The following is an 18,363-nucleotide window of genomic DNA, read 5'->3' as shown; positions in this document are numbered from 1 at the left end:
TTACAAGTTCATTCATTATATTTATGTATCCAGATATTTTATATATATGACGTCAGGGCGTGTATCAATAAAATTTTCATGAAAATAGCGTCTCTGACCTACTTTGTCTCGAAGTATCTCGGGAAAAAACAATGTATAACAATTTAAGCTGCATGCATGATTATTACAAGGACCATGTGTCTAAAACTCCATGGTATAAGGACTGCTTGTTGTACAAGTGTATGCTAGAGAGGCTGTAGCCATCCGAAAATTAAGATTTTTCTTTTGAGCTTTTTTTGTCGTTAGGGAAAATTATGCAGCAGAGCAAAATGTAATATATAATTTTTTTTTCCAAAAATCTTATATTTGATTTTTTTTCCAAAACTTTTTATCTTTGATTTTTTTTCCTAAAAATTAATTTTTTTGTGAATAGCTATGGATTTTGAAAGTTTTCCAAAAAATTTAATATTTAATTTTTGAAATTAATAAAAAAAGTAATATTTGATGATATTTAATTTTTGAAATTAATAAAAAAAGTAATATTTGATATTTAATTTTTGAAATTAAAAAAACAAAAATATTTGAAATTTAATTTTTGAAATTAAAAAAAAAAAATAATATTTGAAATTTAATTTTTGAAATTAAAAAAGAATAATATTTGAAATTTAATTTTGAAAATTAAAAAAAATAATAATATTGGAAATCTAATTTTTGAAATTTTTTTCCAAAAAATTAATTTTTTTGTGAATAGCTATGGATTTTGAATTTTTTTGAAACAAAGTTTAATGTTGTGTGAATAGCTACAGATTCATAAAAATTAAAAAAATTGGATTTAAAAAAAAAAAATCCCTCTTCCCCCCACCAAAAAAAATATATATTTATATATATAAATCTGAGGAGGCCTTTGAATAGACACTTGGGACCTTCAATCAATCAAAACCTGACATAGTATAAAACTTTAAAAACTAAAGGAAGTCAAATTTTGTCAAAAAATTCAAATTACTCTGTGGCATCATTTTCTTATCATATAAACTTTTCTTTTAGCTTGGATTTTTCACATTTTATAATGTTTAGAGTAATAATTAGCGTATAAAATTCTATTGAGCTTTGCCCATCTGCAACCGAGCCGTGTCGGATTTTAAACAGTCCCTATTTACAGGTCCATGACTACAGAGATACTAAAATTTTGTTGTCAAATTTGTAGAAAATTTGTCAAAAGTATCATCCCTCTTAAAGATTCTTAGTTTTAGCAACAGCCCTGCCAATAAGATTTTAATTCCACTTATATTTACTTTTTCTGTTTGTGTTGTATTTAATTTGAGTCATTGATATGGTAAAAACACGAAAATAATTCATTTTTAATATATCAGGATTTCCTGCGAAAAAATAACTTCTCGGGAATTTTCCCAATAGTAAAAATCCCGTGACACAATCCCCAGACCGTATAGTGAAATGCAATATTATTTTAATAATTCTTCGGTAGTTTATTCTATTTTGCACGCAACCTTTTCATTTCTTAAATAGAATATTGATTTTGTTCATTTAATAATAATTTTTCTATGTGTATATTGTACGAAATAATTGATATATTCTGCCAAAATGTAATTGCATTTTATGGTCATATCATAAGGAATTTATTACATGTAAATTATTGCAATCTAAAAGGGAGTATTTCCACAAATACTTTTATTAATGTGGCAAGAGGACCTTTCTCCACTAGTTTTATGTAAGTGAGTGTATGTATAAAAACATATTAACATGTCCATTGTCCATGAATAAATAATAACATGTTATAAATCGATAAAACGTGTAGCACAACTAGTTTTTCGAAATAAACAAATATCCTATGCATTTTATAAGTTAATTTTTGTACGATTTAAAGCAGTTGTCTCTAGTATGATGAACTCAAAAAGGTATTACATATTAGGATTTAGATATAAATGCAGGACTTTGTTTTAGAATTTGTGTCATTTGATACTCAGCCATTGATAAGATTATTAATTCAGTTTATACAATAATTTAATAACTATTCCATAGTCTCAATAATAATTAACAGTTGTCAATAAGAAAAACACACTTGGCAATAAGAAAAATACAGTAGGCTATCTCCATATGTTTTGTTTTTTTCAAATTGGTACCCTTTTGACAGTGGAGATTGAGTATAAATAAAAAAACTAGTCTGCATGCTGCAGATTGCTAGAAGTACTCACAATATTATTTGATTTAAACTCCAACCCCTGATTAGATGGGAGAGATTATTATCCCGGTTTTAGATTTTTCTTGTTTTTATAAATGTACTCAAAATTATCCTTTTTTATACGTACGTAATCATTTTAACCTTTTTAGTACTGAATTGCTTTTATCTTAAAAATAAACCCGACTTCTACTTACTCCTTCAAGACTCCCTATTTTTTACTAACTTGGGGACGAGATATATTATATTCCATTTTTCATTGATATCAAGAGAAATAGTGAACTATTGGACCTCAAAATGGAACCAACAAATAAAAGGACTTAAACTAGACTATCTATCAAAAATATATAATATATAATTGCCTAGTTTTATTATATATCTGATCCTAAAATGTATTAAAAATACATTCATACATCGTTATACAATCTGATTTCCAGATTGTAGATAAAAATTAACTATCATAATGGAAAAAATATAATAATTTTCTCTAATTATCCTATTTTTCTTGTCCCGCATCATTAAAAAAATGCACAAATCTAGCCATTTTTATGGATTTTTAGAACATATTACTTTCATTTAATTCAAATATCAGTGTTTGATGGAGTTTAATCAAGATTTATTGGAAATGTGTTCATTTTCGTTATAATAATATCAACAATGACCCCCAACATGGTGTCAATAAAAACTCTCTATTGAGTTTCGAAACATTGAAATTACTTGAGTCCTATAAAATATGGCCTGCCGGATTGTCGTGTAGTTACCTTTATTGTACCACACAATCTTTTCTACAAAAAGAATCAGAAAAAGGCTCAAAATCAGTTGGTAGTAATAAGCCAATTCTTCCCAACTGTGAAATTATTTCTGGGAATTATCCACAGCTTAAAAAGAGCTAATTCTAATTCAACCAATCAACATGCAGAATACTGATTTGGGGGGTATGGGGGGAAACAAAAACGTGAAAAGTTGACAACATAAAAAATAATAAAAACCCGAAGAAGGATATTGCAATCCTTACGGTTTTAAGAATTTTTTTGGAAGAAAACAGCTAAGCCGTCATGATATTATATTGTACTAGCTAGGAGTAAAGATTTAGCTAGGATTAGCTAGGATCACCTATGAAAGGAAGGAAATAATCCCAAAAAGCAGAAAAAACTCAATTATCATCCTTGACCCTTGGATGGATTACACAATTTCAGATCCTTACATAAGGTAGATGGCTAAATACTACCTAGTTAAATGCAAATATGAGAGAATGAGTTGTATAATAATCAAGTGTTAGTTGTTGATTGTATAACTCTTCTTTTGATTGACAAATTTATTTACATCAAGGTAACTAGAAATACAAGGTATGTCAATTACACACATTTTGATTGATGTGTATCTTTCACCTCGCGTTTTCCTTTTTGCCTTTTTCGATGGAGTGTGACGTATTAGTCGATATACTATTAAATTCATTGATTGAAGTCAAGCATAATTAAGAATAAAATGCTTTTCAGTTTTTAAAACTAAATATACTTTAAAAATAAAAGATTATAGAGGGAAATCATTTATATTTAGAAAATATAAAGAAATAAATAAATTACTTCAAAACTTGCAATAAAAATAAATTAGAATAGGGCAAAAATTTCATATTCAATTACTTTAAAAGTTAAGAGACAAAATGTATCATCTTTGTTATTTTCGTAGCTAATCTTTTTTTATACGTTTTAGTCGAATAAATGTTCGCGCACGTATTAATTTTGTATAACTTCAGGAGGTTCATTGGGGTATTTACTTTTAATAATTTTATTAGTCTATCCATAACAAATGCTTTAGTATCGACATAGTCACCGTGGAATTGATAAAATTCGTCTTACATTTCTTTGAAAATGTAATTGTGTTATTCTTGTTCTTCAAAAAAAAAATCAAAATTGTAAAATTCAAAATCAACTCAAAATCTTAGAACGTTTGCTCAGTTATAGATTTATGATTTTCTCTTAAATCTTTTGCATCCAATATACTCCCTGTGACTTGATTAATCATAAAATGAGAGTGATCGTCATTTTTAAAATCAACTGGACCATTTTTAACAATAATCTTTTCAAAGCCACTGATTACAATAATACAAAATCGATCTATTGATTCTAAAACATTAGGATGATAGTTAGTTCGACCTATATATCTAAACTTGTGGCCTTTATTGAAGCTCCTCATTATCCTTATGTAATAGTTTTCTAATTGTATCGATTAAAATGAGAGTTTCATCATCTAAGTGAAAGCCCTGATCAATGAAAGGATTTCTGAGTAACTTCAGTAAGTGAGGAATATCTGCAAACGCATATATACGTTTGTCCTTGTTGAATGGATTAGAAAAAATATGTTTTATCAGTCGATAATCCTAATTCTGTCCCAAAAATGATATTTTTGGGTCCCATATCAGAAAACATTCCAATAATATGAATCCCATTATTTTCCAATTCTAAAATAACATTAAAAAGTAGCTCCTTTGTTACCGGACAATCATAGTCGAAGAAAATGGGTTGCTTCCAAGGACTTATCAATCCTCTAATGAATATAACCTGAATTTTAGACATAAAATAAGAGTAATATAATTATTTATCTGCGAAAATAAAATATTGTATCGAAATAGTATCAATATAAATTTTAATAGTAATTTATTACTAATTACTATTAAAACAATGACTAAACGATATATTAATATTGACCTCACATAAACAATCCTTCATTTTAGGTTGACTTGCGGTCGGTACGGTACAACAATTTCAAAAGGGGTGCTGGCACAATGTATGTTATTGACATACCTTGTAATCCTAGTTACCTTAATGTATATAAATAAGCATAGATGAGAATAATATGATAATGGAAGGCTTATTATATGTTTTATTTTTATTTTTTAAAGCTGTCATTATTATTATTTAAGATTGAACATGTATGTATAGAGTAATTACTTGAGCATGTAAGACAAAAAGTAACAGTAATGATTTGTTGTGCAGTTATATGTTTAAGTCCTTGTTGGACTCGGAGTAGACTTAAGGATCGACATCGGATTAATTTTTGTTATTTCATTTTTAAAACCAGAATAGTGGCCTGTGTTAATTTATTTTAAATTAGCTTACAGCTAATTTAATAAAATGCTATGAGAGGTATATTGCTTTTCTTGCAAACATTCTTCAAATTGTTAGGGTGCCACATAAGTTTTGGTTCCTTTTTTTTCTATAATATTGGCAGATTTTTCAACTCAGTCAATAAGTATATTTCTCTGCTAGCTACACATCTATGTCCGAGGAAAATAAATGAATAGGTTTTTTTTTTTTGGGGGATTTTTTGTTTGACAAATCAATTAACTCAACATTATGTATATACATAATAATGTAACTATCTTCCGGAAATAATAGTATAAAAAATGCATGACTTCAAACAAACATTGCTACGAAACAACAGCAAAAAAATTAAATTAGTATTTCTTCGGTTTTTATTTGCTTGTCTTGTGCATTTAATGGACAAAAAATAAATAAATACTTACATTCCTTAGACCGTATTTGCAAATAACATAAAAAGTGAATAACAATATAATCAATCAAATAAACTTCAGACTACCTGGAATAACCTTAATGAGAATGAAGCAGGGAATCATCGACAATATTTAATGTGTTTCTATGGATATAACGACTCTTTCCCCCTCAATTTCCATAGGCGTAGATAGGGAGGAGAATGGCCAGGTTTGATCCCTCGTCGTTCATATAATATATATATTGGCAATTTTATTATTTCTATGAAGACATTTTGGATGTTTTTATCACATATTACTAAGCAATATTATAATACAGTATCGAATAAAATACTATGTGGATTTAGGCCAACTACTACATGATTTCGGCGGGCCTTTTTCCTGTTTCTTTTTGGCCAAAAGGTTGCGTGATATAATAAAGATAACGACGTGTCAAGCGTTTCCCTTCCTTCATTTATTTTTAAACAAAACATAGAACATGTGATTTTTGTTTTCTCAAAATTTAATGGGCAGGATTAGTGATGAAAATCGTGTGCATTTTGGGCATGTTAAAAAAATGAAACTGAAAAATGAACATAGTAACCCTAACAATTTGAATGAGATATAATGACGTTTCTGCAGATCAGTTACAATCAGCTGTGACGAAGGAGGAGGGGGAGAAGGAAATAGTGAAGGACATAGGCAAGAATTACTCCAATGTAGATCCTTAATTCTACTCTGAGAACAAAAAGGACTTGTAATTATTACTCCAGAACAAATCTTCATGGTTCCTCTCCGTCTTTTATGAGCACAGGTTTTGAATGACAATAGCTAAGGAAAATATTTTTTTTTCTTCGGATTACCAATTCCAAAAATACAAACTCAATTATAAAATAAGTGAGAAAATACAACTGGATTGTTACCAGGATAATAAAATAATAATAAATAATTTAAAAAAAAAATGGAAATGTGAGGATATATTTAATAATTGAACTTAAACTATTCAAATTAAAAGACCTTAAATAACGTCTTTCATCACATCCCGTTTTATCCCTGTTAACTCTATTTTGTCTATTGTATCACTTAGTTTCTTTCCTTATCACACTGAAGACTCAATTCCTTACTAAATATAATGTATAACGAATAATGGGGCGCTCGGAAAATACTCTCCTAATTTTGGAAGAGTCCAAACTATGTATTGGGTATTTGATCTCTGATTGGGTAATATCAGAGTTAATTTCATCATGTATCGTCATTTTGCCTTTTTTTTTCATTTTGCTATGTCTTCGTGATATAGCCATATTACTTATTAAACATTAAAAAAAAATTTATTGGTTAGTCTTCGTCTAATAAACGTTATGTAAAAAAAAAAAATATTTACATTTTGTATAGTCATGCTTAACAAAATTTACACTGGGTAACATTTATTACTTATTACAGTAATAGGTTACTCAATTGAAAAGTAATTTCGTTGTATTACTTACTAGCAAAGGGTTACCCGGTGCATCACATTGGCAATGGACAATGCAATTTTCTTAATGTTTAGACCCCTTCTAATGCGGGCAAGTATTAAAATATAGCGCCTGTATATTATATAAAATGTACTATTATGATTTTTTTTAAAGTGTAATAATTTTCAAATAACATACCAGTCGAAATTCATGAAAAAATATGTGTAGATAAGAAGTCCATCTTTAATTTTTGTCAAAAATTGTCAAATCAAAATTTGTGAAGAAAATTGAAAAAAACTGATTTGTACTAATTTTGAAAAAAAAAAAAAAAAGTGAATAGCATTTATTGGAATTGTAAAGAGGAACACAAACCTACCAAGATTTTTTCCGTACACGCAAAACCCAAAAAGTTATGGAAAGTATCTGTTGTAGAAAAAGTAACCCTTAATGACTGATTCATTTTTGTAACAAATTATGAAATGAAATGGTCCAGAAATTAAAAATACTTTCGAATTTAGTTACAAATGTAACTGTCAATAACTGTTTCATTTTGCAAATATTGCAAAAATTATGAAATAAAATGTTCCGTAAATTGAAAATATTGAATTGTCCCAATGTTTGAGTCTAAAATTTCATGTCTACAAGTAGTGATGTGCCATGAGCTAAACTCGAGTTGTATGAAGTAAATAAAACGAGACAAAAAAACTTGGACCGTGGGCTTAAAAATTCGAGTGCCACTCGGAACTCGTCAAAAGCTCGGAACCTGTCAAAACCTCAGAACTATTCAAACCTTGGGATTCTCTGGTTTTCTTTTTCGAGCCCACTATAAAATGTAAATTCTCCTAAACTGACTTTCGTTCACTTTCGTTCACTGTGAAATTTAGAATTTATTTTTCCCCACAGCCAACAACACTATGTAGAAACTAGAAGCATATTGACTTTTGTGCAATGTGTACCCTTAATCCCAGTTCCAGGGTCGCCCCATGCGTATAGGCAATATAGGTCAATGCTAAGGCCGCATGATTCCTAGAGGGCGCAGAAACTGGGGAGGAAAGAGAATCCACTATTCTTTAAAAGTGGTTGGTTTTATTATGTTAGAAGAAGTTTTTTTCCCCCTTCAACTATTTTACTCGGACACTTAGCTTATTTTTTACTTTTTTTTTTTATATATATACGTATATATGAAGCACATAAAATAATGTCACTGATTTAATACAGTTTTCTTTAAGGTAGGACAGTCTCTGACGCATTGAGCTATTGTTTTTATTCCTAGAGATCGAAGGCTTTGTTCTCGCCCGTAAAGTAGATGTAGTGTGATTCTGTATTTTAAGTATGCCTGTTTTGACGTGAAATGGTGAAACAAAATTTTATGGATGTAATTATTTGTTTTTTTATAAACACTTACATTGATCGTATGTCTGAAAACAGACAACAGACGATCTCTTTTGATTCCTTTATTCAATTTGTAGTTGGGTACATTAAATACCTTTGATAAAGAGATAATATTCTCCACTGGCCTGAAGATCTCCCTTTGTGACTTGTATGCTAGCCAAATCTCCGGATGTGTTGGGTTGGAGACCGTAAGGAGGTCCTTTATTATTTCCGACTTGAAGACGCTCTTAATTTTCCTTCATAGGGATATCTTGGCATCTGGATTGTCTTTCATGGTTACATTTGCACCAATTCTTCGCAAGTAAGTTCTTAACAGCTATTCTATTGGAACAAGCTTCCTCTACGGTATGATTTTGGACAGGGTTTTCGATTTTCCTAGGCACGCTCTAATGTATATTTTCTTCCAGGGATGTCGGTATTGTAAATGCATCACATCACTCAGCCAAGCTGAGGCAACGGCTGCGCTGGACCAAGTTGGTCAATGTCAAAACGTCCCAAACTATCTGGTATTGGCTCAGAGTGGTCCATTTAAAATAGGAAGCAGCTTCACATTCCCTAAACACAATGGGCGAACGTGTCAACATGACTATTTTAACAGACACTTAGTCAATGGTGAAAAAATGAGAAGAAGTTGGCTAATGTACTCTAAAAAAGAGAAAAGATTAAACTGCATCTGCTGTAAACTTTTTTCTAAAAGAGAGTACAAACTGCAAAAGGAAGGACTATGTAAAGGATTAGAAAAATGCAGTTCGCTTTCTGAAGGTACATGACGATAACCAGGAGCATAATGCTAACACGAACACATGGAATAACTTGGAAGTCCGTCTTGAAGGGCTCACAATTGAAAAACAAGAGAAGGAACTAGCAGAGGAAAAGAGAAAAGAAGGTAGTGTGATGTTTTACGTCGATTGGCGGCAATAATTCAGTCGTTAGCATTCAGAAACATGGCTTTTAGGTGTTCCACACACACATTGAACAATCTAGGCAATGGAAGTTTTCTGAAAGAAGTTGAGCTATTGGCAAAGTTTGATCCTGTAATGAAGAAGCATGTCACTAGGGTAGAGAGTGGACCTGACATTCATGTAATTTACCTCGACAAAAGAATCCAAATGAATTGATTGAATCCATCAGTTCTAAAATAATTGAGCAAATTGTCTACGAGGTCAAAATGTCCAAAGATTTCTCAATCATATTGGATTGCACTCCTGATCCGAGTCATAAATAACAGCTCTCTATCATAGTACCGGTCGTGTCATAATAAGACGTACTCTAAGTTAAGAAGCTTTTCTTGGGCTTTATTGTTGTAGGCATTCGACAGGAGAACATTTGTGATCTCTATCCTGAAAAAGCTAGATGAGCTTAACATCTCATTTGACGATTGCAGAGGCCAGTCTTATGACAATAGGGCGAACATGAAGGGCAGAAAAAAGGTGTTGGAGGGGCTGTTAATAACAGCCCTCCTCATATGTTTAGTGTTGTGTCGGCCTTATTTAGGTCAGCCCAGTCTGGTGCCATCCAGTCCATTCCAGTCCCACTTGTCGGTCCTTAAAGAAGGTTAAATCGATCCCTTGTTACGTCAATGAGGGTGTTTTTCCTCTTTTTAATTATTCGGTTTTATAATGAAATAAATTAACTAAGTAACAATATAATATATTCGTATTATATTGTATTATCATGAAAATATGATATTTTTTGCAAGATATGTGCAATAATTTTAATACATATTTCATATATCTTATTTGTCTTAATAAACCATCGATATTTAAATTAAAAATTGTGAAGATCGACAGTTAAGGACTGGTCTTAAGGACCAACAGTCCTAAGGATTGGTCCCAAGGAATTTTCTGGCCGCAACAGCACGACTTCAATGAAACTCAATTCGGAAAACATCCATGAAATCGCTTTGTATTATTTTATCAATAATAATATTCAACCATCAGTTTATGATTATTCCTATAAAAAAAATAATTTATCTGACCCCGAAAAGAAATGCATGATCGAAAGGCAGCTATGATTCAAACACCTTAACAGCTTTGACATCGAAATTACCGAAGCGGAATTGACAGAACAAAAATCGCCCCTACTCGGTTGTTTAAGTGTTAATACCATAAACATTATTCATATTTTCGGACACCTATTTTGCGTTTGCACCTTAATCGAAGAAAAACTGTCAAATAAGCGTATCAATCTTTGACGAATGCCCAATCAATATTGAGTTAAACAATTACAAAACTTTCTAAAATATTTTTAGTACGAAGTCTTATGTTTCTAATGCCATCTAGCGTAAATCAAGCATACCTATACAACGCGAGATACACATTACCAAAGCCATCAATAGGAAAAATAATGAATTTTTTTTACTACTCCTTTTTACATAGGATTTAAGTTTATTTAAAAAAACAAGCCGTGACTATTGACTTAATAAATTATATCCTTGTTGACATTATCTGCTTGTTATATAACTTTGAAGGCAGTTCAATTACACATTGGCTATAGCCTATAAGCAGTGATGCCAATTGTTAGCATTTTTTTCATTGTTTTTTTTTTGAAGAGTATGTATTATTTTCCTAAGCTGTTATTAGTATAATTTAATTCTTCTTTTTCTTCTACAAATAATTAAATGCCTAAATAGATTAAAATAGTACTTTGTACAAACATATTTTATACTTAAATATAACTATAATATTTTCCTTGTTCAAATACTATTTCAAATGTAGAGGGTTATCCTCATAAATGTAGTAATTCTTTCTCCCTCAAAGAACAGGCAGCATATGTTATCAAGTCTCCTAATTAAGTAATTAGGGCGTCCGCAGAATTATATATATATATTAGGTACTATGTGGAAATCGGGTCTTTTTCAAAACGGCCCTCAGATCGGGCAATGTGCAATATGCCCTGGCAATCTACAAAAAATATTCAAAAACAGAGCCCTCCTCCCCCCAAAAAAAAAAAAAAAATAAATATATATTTATATATATAATCCTGTGCCTCTCCTGAGGTGTGTTAATTTTTCTCAAAAGTGAGTCTCGATAAAATTTGTGTTTTCTGAATATAATCATCTATAGTCATTCTATTACTAAGCCATTTAGATATAAATCATTCGAAGGTACTGCACAATTAACATAAAGATCATAAAAATTATCAAACAACTATAAGAAAAAGATAAATTTATATTATATTTGTGGGGGATCATATCGCAACTAAACGAAGCCTAGCTTTGTACTACCGGGAGTCAATTTAAACAAATGTATACTATATATCCCAATATATACAAGTTTATATAATCAGTTTTGAGGGTATGGGGGCCTGGCCTCCCTGAAAACTTTACCTATTCAGAGTTATTTTTCTAATCCCTTGTTGAACTGAGAGTAGAATTGAAGATCGACATCGGAGTCATTCTTCCCCATGTCCAGCTTGTAGTCGATCTAATTAAACGTCATGACATCCAAGCTGATCTTGCAAAACATTCTTCAAACTTGTCAGGGGTTCCATGTTGATGTTCAGTTGATTTTTCTTAACATGGCCAAAATGCTGACAATTTTGGTCACTACTCATGGATGATTGTGTTTTTTTTATAATTAAAGCCAGAATAGTGTTTAAAAAAGGATGGGCAACACTGAGGATTTGTTTTTGAGATTCAATTATAAGTCCCTGTTGAAGAATGGGTGTTTGACATTGGAGGAATTCCTACATATATATCATTGCTAGATATGGATTGGAATTGCTATTTGTTTCCTTCTAAGCATAATGATAGCTTTTAGCTGCTTTACCCCAAAACATTATTTAAATTATCCAGGTTACCATGTTGATAGAAGCTTTTGGAAATATAAGTATTGTTCAGATTGCCTTCTACGAAAAATACGCAAGCTAGAAAATGCAGTTAAGACAATCATAATGGAGTCGTGAGGATAAGAGCTTCACCTTTTTAGACTTGAGTACTAACAAATAACAATAGGCTCTTGGATTCAATAGTAGTAATAACAATAATTTCGTTGTCTCCACACCTGTCCATAGTATAGATGCTCCTTTTTAATTCTATGTATTAACATACACAATGTGTATTACCTATATATATATAACAATATGTACATACAAGCAGATGTGAACAAGCACTATTGCTGTTATACGATTTGCAAAATAATACAAAAAAATGAAGGAAGAAATCCTGAGTTAGGTCATCAGTTCTTCCATAGGAATTGAGTTTGAACAAAGAAATCCTTTTTGTAAAAATAAATAAATATCCATTTTGTATTAAGCACATCAAAAACGAAAAAAAAAAATCTATAAATAGATAAGGAACACATTGGATTATATGTTGTAAAATAAAGTACATCATACAATGTGTTTATTAATGTGGAGGCTCGGTCCAAGAGAGAATTTTTCTACACGGATTTGGATCGATATTTAAGCTTGATATATTTGAAATGAATAAAAGCGCTCGAGGAACAGGCGGGAGCTTATACATTTTTAAAACAATTTACACCAAAATTAGGCGATAATTCTTCTTTTAGAGGGAGATGTAACCCCCCCCCCTCACACACACACACGACTGATTAAATAATGAACAAAACAGAAGAAAGAGCACACCCAACAACCACTTTTCCTTTTCTAATTTTCAGAGGTAGTTTCTTAAATGGATTTGGACCGATATTTCGGTCCAGACCACAAGCTTCGCAATATATTTTCAAGTGAAGACGTGAGTGCAAATTATATTTTTGGGACGTCATCAGGGGCGCCTGCAAGTTTATTATTTTTACGAGGGGGGCATTGCCGTTGTCCTTTTTGCAAATGTTTAAGATTTTTTTTATAACAGACAAAAAACTTTTTTAAATGTTTCAGAGCTAAAAATTTTGTGAAGGGATCAAATTTGAGCAAATAAACTACTTTTTTTTTTTTAATAACAAAAATGGAAAAAAATAGTCCTCAAATTGTGACATTATAATGATTAACTTTCACAATAAAATTTTGCAAAAGCGGGGGGCCAATGGCACAATGGTTCCGGTGCGAATAGTTCAGACCGTACATTAAAGTTTAATAGTATTCAAATCGTGAACCGATTTCTTCCGATCTCTATCTATGGACTGCTTTTCTTTCTTATCCGCCAAAATATATCAGTTGTGCAAATATGATTTATGCAAAGCATTTGAGTTCCTGTAGTGTTACTGCAGGTCGATGACCCCCATTTTAAAACGTTATCAAGAATTCATCCATAGAATTGATCTAGATTGAGTTTTAAATGAGACCGATACACACCGAATTTTTGCTAGAGAGCGGTCCAGTCTGAACATCATCATTATAGAACCAAATTAGTTCGATCCACTAAAAATTGACAGACTGCTCTAGGATTTTCTGACTGAAATCCAACACTTGTGTGTATGTGACTAAAAAATATATTTTTATGTTGAACAGAGGCATTGATGATGAACATTTGTGTAGTTTTTCTGTTCAATATTTAAGCCAATTAGTGAAATGTGTTGCTTAAATCTTTTTTATATGAACCCTTTATCAAATGTTATTTGTTATATTTATACAGGCTGCACAAATTATCCTTGCCACAAAGAGGATTTTTCGTCAAACGCAATTTTCTCGCCAACATCAGATTTTTTATCAGATTAAAAAAATAACGAGGCTCCGAAAGATTGATGAGTTCTGATTTTCTTTTATTCAATAAAATTACCTCCAGCATCCATTAAAATAAATATTGTACCTGCTGGACCTGGAATCAACAAATTCGAACCGATACCGGAACCAAGACTGCAATATATTGCTTATGGGTATGGGTTCTTGTCCATATTTTTGTTTGTTTTATTTTTTGTGATATTTTAGATAAAGGAAGATTAAGGGAATAAAAAAATAGTTTTCCATCTCTTTGAACAAAGGCCCTTACTAGCCTCCCTTCATAGCCCCCACTTTGAAAACTGTGCCAAAAGTAACCTTAGTTTTTTGGGCCCCTGTCGGAAATTGGGGCACTACGCACCCTGCGTATAAGGTAACTGCAGCCCTGTTTGTACCTAATATCATTTCCTTGGTCCGAATTTTCTAGCGACTCCTTGCTTTAATTGCTTTTTACCAAAACTGAATACCGGAACGAGACCGAAACAAGTTAAATGAAAGAACCAAGACCGGAACCGATAGAACTGATGAACTGGAACCAGGCACAGCCATGGGTTTAGTGATATAAATCAAGTTGAATAAATAAAATATGAAGTAGACTATTTTTTTTAAAATTTGAAAATCGAACCACCATTTGAGTCGAGACGATACTTAATTGTCAACACGACAATTGCTGATCTATTATTCAATCAATCAACGTCCAGAACACATATTAGGAGGAGAAAAACAGCTGATAACAGAATACACTCTATATTTTTGTGTTAGCAAAGTATCGCCGCGATGAATGAATTGGTCTCTACCAATTCCATAGGTAGTTGCATATAAAGGGATATGCAAATATACACGACGCCTCTAGCGTACAAAAAGATAATCCCTTAGCCAACATATTTGGTTTATAGCTTTGGTTCAAAATGACATAAGGAAAGGGAGGCTGAGCAATGCAAAACTCTCTTGTGTAGAAAAAATATTATCCTTCCAAGTGGTACCGCGACGGGGGCATAATGATATCATTATCCCTTTCAAGCTAGTGACGTAAGACTGTAAACAAAAGAAGCATGGAGGTTAAACACTAATATTAATGTTTAATTTACACACACACACACACAAGATGATAATAAATCAAAAACTCTAACTAAAAATACGTTTATTGCAAAGGACGAAGGAAGAGTGAAAATATGAGAACGCTGCTGTAATTTGATAAGGCATTACATACTTGATCATAATGTAATTAAAATACCTAATAATAATGTTGATCCTATGATATTGTACATTAAAGGTATCATAAATTTACAACTTTGAGAAATCTCGGGTTATTTAAAGGAGGGGAGGGGTATAAGTAATTTATTTGGATAAAAAAATTTATGAAATGTAAAAAAATAAAAAATATTATTGAACAAAGTTTTAATGTAAACTAGGTTTTAGAATCTACTGTAGTAGCACAGATACCCTGTTAGGTGGTCGTGTTTGTTGCTTATATTATATATTATTGTTTAGTATTTGTTTGGTAATCATTAATAGTGAATTTGTGGAAATGTAGAAAATTTGTACTCGTAATGAACTCCAAGCTATTATTTTAAATGCCTTAGCCTAACAAATATAAAAGCTTAACCGGATTCTACACTTTGTGAGTTTGCTTCTTCATTCACAAAAGTAAAACTTTGATTAGCTGAGTATAAAGTAGGGCGTGCAAACTGCCGAGACGAGGAGCATTGTTGTGGTCGACCAAGTGAGGTGACGACTCCAGAAATTGTCAAAGAAAATCCAAGAAACGGCAAAATGAATTTTCGACTGAAAGCGTACGAGCTAAGAGACATTTGCGGTACATCGCATATTATCTAGAAATTTGGACATGAGTAAGCTGTGTGCGATATCCCTTGGAAGGATCTCGACTCTTCCGAGTTGTCCGGTTAATTAGCACTTCGAAGGATCACAAAAGGAGATGGGAGGTCTCATTGTGTAGAAGAAGTTGTGAATTTGTCTCTTATGCAGTATTCGGAGGAGAGGGGGGGAGTTCTCACAGAGTACATCCGTTGACTGAGAGAGGAGGTCGGAGGAAATCATGTCTGACAGAAAAATTATTTGAATACTTTCTAATATAAAGATAATCATAACTAATCATTTAGCCAAATTCACAACTTTTTCCACAGAATGAGACCTTCCATCTACATCTATGTTATTGAGGTATTAAACATGGAGTATCAACGGCAAACCTCCTCAGATCACAAGTTAATGGTGATTGACTTCCGATACTCAAAAACCAGTATTCAATTCGACGTACCATTATGGGGTTTAAACGACAATATATTTCATAATTTACTATAACAGCGTTCGAAAGAGATTTAAGTACTTGAAAGGCAGGAATATTTTTTCTGCTCCTGGAATTCTAGAGAAGACGAAAGATGTTTTATGAAGCTCTCATGAAAATTTTTAGAGAATAGTTGGATGGAGGCGTTCGGAGGAAATATCACAGAATAAAAAAAGGGTTTTTAAAAGTAAGGAGAATATCCAATTTGCAATTTAAGCAATGTCTGAAAGGGGATCTCATGGAGCCTTGATCGCTATTGACTTTTCCAAAACTTTTGGCTAAGTAAAACATATGTAAACATCTCTATATAAAAAGCTATAAAAAAACTTCCTCTAAATAACAATTTTATTTTAATAAGACCTTAATTATTTAACGGAACATCGACCATCACGTTAGACAATCTTCAAGAAAAAGATATAAAAGTTCAAAAAAACTGTTGTCAGGACTGTCCGTATCACCTTTCCTTTTCATAGCATTCTTAATGATCTGACAGAAGCAATTCAACGTAAACACAAGGGCTTTGGAGTAAGTATTGGACAAAAGAAGCATTTATTGACCTGTATGCCGATGATATTACTTTGATTGTTTAGGCAAACTCAGAAAAACAATTAAAAAAGAGTTTTCCGATATTTATGATATCAGAGCTAGTCTCACAATATATAAAAAGAAGACTTTCATTCTTCCATCGGGTCCATAGATTCTATCAGAAAAAAGTTGGAGGTGGGTGGCGGACTGTTTTACCAATGAAGTGCTAAAATACTCGGATATTAATGGGACAAAAATGGAGGTTCCGAGAAATATTGGTCCAAATTTAATGTACAAATTTTGATTAAAATACATTATTGGAGACAATTTAACGGCCAAAGACGTATTGACCTCTACAATACCCAAGTAGTTCCTATAGTTTTATATAAAACTGCATCAAATCCGAAATTGGTGGAGCTAATTTTAAATTAGAAAAAGTCTTAGCTAGAAAAAATCTTCCACTGTATATATACCCCTGCTCTCAAACGACCCAAAAGGTATTTAGGAGGTGGGATAGTTTTTGTTGGAAAAAGTTTTGCCAAAAATGTACAAAAACATATTCATTGATCTCACGAAAAGTCAAGATGATGAATGGAAAGGATATATCTCTTCAAAAGGAGGCCTTAAGTGGATTTTGTTTGGTACGGCATTATCCAGAAATTGTATTAGTGGACTCTCAGAATCATTGGCTACAGCTGGGACAATTCTGTAGAGAGGTTCCTTAATATATGACAAAATTTCGAGAGTGGACACCATCCACCAAAATTACAAAACACACAAACACTATTTTAAGTGACAGGGTATATCAAGTTAACGGAAATTTGGATGAAGTAAATGCTAAGATCTATATGTGGAATCTCGGATGGTCTGCAGGATGTAATTCCTTTAACAAACCGTGTAAAGACTGTGAAAAGATGTATAATTCGGTCATCCATGCATTTGCTGAGTGCCCTCCTCTGGAAATACTATGACTATTTGTATATCTAAATGTGAAGTGTCTTGAAAACACAAAGTCAATCTACCTATCGGCCATTACTCCCTTTTGATTAGATGTGATAAGGAATTTGCCTCTAACTATCAAAACACTTTATTTTGGACTCCTAAACTCCAAGACAATTGTTGATGTTGAAGGACCCAATCATAGTAGAATGTTTTAGAGCAATTTTAATAAATACCACAGCAAGATACGTTGCCTTTAGTATCAAAATATTGAGAATATATAGAGAGATATGGGATTTTGCGTCTGCAAAAAGTGAGGCTCCTAATTTCGGAATTAGAACGTCATTTGAAAAATTAATAAGATATTGTGAGTATTTTTAGAAAATATCATTCTTCTTTAAAACTTTTAACGTTGTGGCGATTTCATTATTGTATTTTTATCATAACTATTTACGTTTTTTGGGTACTTTTTTCGAGA

This window comes from Lepeophtheirus salmonis, chromosome 6 (assembly GCF_016086655.4).
Source record: "Lepeophtheirus salmonis chromosome 6, UVic_Lsal_1.4, whole genome shotgun sequence".
Classification (NCBI taxonomy): Eukaryota; Metazoa; Arthropoda; class Copepoda; order Siphonostomatoida; family Caligidae; genus Lepeophtheirus; species Lepeophtheirus salmonis.
This window is presented reverse-complemented; position numbering follows the sequence as displayed.